This window comes from Antechinus flavipes, chromosome 5 (assembly GCF_016432865.1).
Source record: "Antechinus flavipes isolate AdamAnt ecotype Samford, QLD, Australia chromosome 5, AdamAnt_v2, whole genome shotgun sequence".
Taxonomy (NCBI): domain Eukaryota; kingdom Metazoa; phylum Chordata; class Mammalia; order Dasyuromorphia; family Dasyuridae; genus Antechinus; species Antechinus flavipes.
Genome location: NC_067402.1, coordinates 196974236 through 196977227, shown reverse-complemented (window position 1 = coordinate 196977227; position 2992 = coordinate 196974236).

Genomic DNA, 2992 nt, shown 5'->3' with positions numbered 1-2992 from the left:
AGGATGAATACAGAGAGGCTTGGAGAGACTTAAATGAACTGATGCTAAGTGAAATGAGCAGAACCAGGAGATCATTATATACTTCGACAACGATATTGTATGAGGATGTATTCTGATGGAAGTGGATTTCTTTGACAAAGAGACCTAACTGAGTTTCAGTGGATAAATGATGTACAGAAGCAGCTACACCCAAAGAAAGAACACTGGGAAACGAATGTGAACTATTTGCATTTTCGTTTTTCTTTCCGAGTTGTTTTTACCTTCTGAATGCAATTCTCCCTGTGCAACAAGAGAACTGCTCGGTTCTGCAAACATATATTGTATCTAGGATAGATATTGTATCTAGGATATACTGTAACATATCTAACATACATAGGACTGCTTGCCATCTAGGGGAGGGGGTGGAGGAGGGAGGGGAAAAAATGGAACAGAAATGAGTGCAAAGGATAATGTTGTAAAAAAAATTACCCTGGCATGGATTCTGTCAATACAAAGTTATTATAAAATAAAATATAATATAAAAAAAAAGAAAACATTAGGCATTCTGACTCTCGCTGGACCTTTCCTTTGAGGGAAGAGAGAAGATAGTTGGTAGGAAATAAAACTTCATTCTCCTACTCAACAAGGTTAGCCTCAGTCTTCTGTTATACCTTTTTCCTACCTACTCCCTTTTGTTGGAAGAGGAATAAATAAGTAGAGCTTCTTGCTTCCTCCTATTCTTGCCTCTAACCTTATCTCTAACATCTATTGGGAAGAGTGGTATCCTCCATTCATTAATGAACATTCTCACATCTGGTGATACTCTTTACATTCGAATGATTCTGCCCTGTATATCGTCTTCCAAAATCCATCATCTGATCCTTCATTCTCATCCTCTTCAACTTTCAACATTTTTAATTACTGTTTTATTTTTTTTACAAATATATGTAAAATTTTTAGCATTCATTTTTTTAAAAATTTGAATTCCATGTTCTTTCCCTCCTACTCTCTCCTTCCCCCATTGAGAAGGCAAGCAATTTGATATAATTGATTTGATTATTCATGTGCAGTTATGTAAAACAACTTCATATTAATCATGTTGCGATAAAAACACAAACAAAAATAAACAAGAAAAAAATTTAAAGTATGCTTTAATTTGCATTAAGACTCAATCAGTTCTTTCTCTAGAGATGGATAGCATTTTTAAAAATAATAAGTCCTTTAGAATTGCCTTAGATCATAGTATTGCTGAGAATAGCTAGTCATTCAGAGTTGATCATCATAGAATATTATTGTTACTGTGTTCAGAACTCTGATTCGGTTTACTTCATTTTACATCAACAAATGTGTTTTTTAAATAGCAATTTGTTTTCCAAATTCATGCAAAGATGGTTTCAACATTTATCTTTGCAAAACACTGTATTCCAAATTTTTCTCCTTTTTCCCCACCTTCCACAAGATAGCAAGCAATCCTATATAAGTTAAACATGTGAAATTTTTCTAAACATATTTCCATATTTGTCATGTTAAACAAGAAAAATCAGATAAAAAGGGGAAAACATAAGAAAGAAAGAAAAAAGCAAACATTGTCATAGCAAGGAAATGGAAATTGAGTAGATGCCCATCAGTTGGAAAATGGCTGAATAAATAAGTTATGGTATATGAATGTTTTGGAATATTCTTGTTATATAAGAAAGGATGAGCAGCTAAATCACTCTTGATTTATTAAGATCTTATTTATTATTTATTTATTAAGATTTATTAAATTAAGGCAACTCTGAGGTACTACTGACTGATTTCAGAACAGCCTGGAGAGACAATGAACTGATGCTAAGTGAATAGAACCAAGAGAACACAGCAACACAATATTATGTGATCAACTATGATGGATGTGGCTCTTTTCAAGAAAGAGGTGATTCAAGGCAATTCCAATAGAAAGAGCCATTCACATCCAGAGAGAGAACTATGGAGGATGAATGTAAATTGTATTTTCACCTTTGTTGTTGTTGTTGTTTGCTTACTTGTATTTTCTTTCTCATTTCCTCCCCTTTTGATCTCATTTTCTTTGTGCATGATAAATGTGGAAATATATTTAGTAGAATTACATATGTTTAACCTATATTGGATAATTTGCTGTCTAGGGAGAGAGGAAAATTAGGGACACAAGGTTTTACAAAGATGAATGGTGAAAACTATCTTTGCATGCATCATATATTATATGTATGTGTTATATTATAAATATACAAATATGAGAAATTATTTCAAAAAAGCCTTGTTGTTTGTTTGCTTTGGTTTTTTTCCTCTTAAGTTTTTTTTTTAACTTTTGATCTGATTTTTCTTGTGCAGCATGATGACCATTGAAATATGTTTAGAAGAATTGTGCATGTTTAATCTATATTGGATTACTTGCTAATTAGGGGAGAGGGGTGATGAGAGAGGGAGAAAAATTTGGAACACAAGGTTTCACCAAGGTGAATGTTGAAAACTATCTTTGCATATATTTATAAAAATAAAAAGTTATCACAAAAAAGAGAAAGTGAGGTCATGTAGAACTCAACATAAACATAAAACCCAAAGTCAAGATGTAGGATGGAAGAATGAGCAAAATAAATAAGAATCTTGTCAAAAAGAAATAGTATGTTAATGAGAGTTCAAGAGAATGACTCAAAAATATCTACAAGCAAAGCCTCAACAATAAATTTATACGAGTTCAATTACCTGGAAGAGTTAAAGAAAGAGCTAAAAAATTTTTTTTAAATCAACTACTACAAAAGTAGTAGTCAGAGAAATGGAGAGATGAGAACTACAAAGGAAGGATATTAAAATGGAATTGACACCTTAAAATAAGAGCTACAAAAACTTTGGCAAGAAAACATCTTGAATGACTAAATTTGAAATGACTAAAAAAACAATAAATGATTCCATGAGACATCAAGAAAATATTAAAAGCAATGTCAAAAACTAGGCAAATTAACAATTGTAAAGTAACAGCAAAAACAAGTGACCTGAAAGA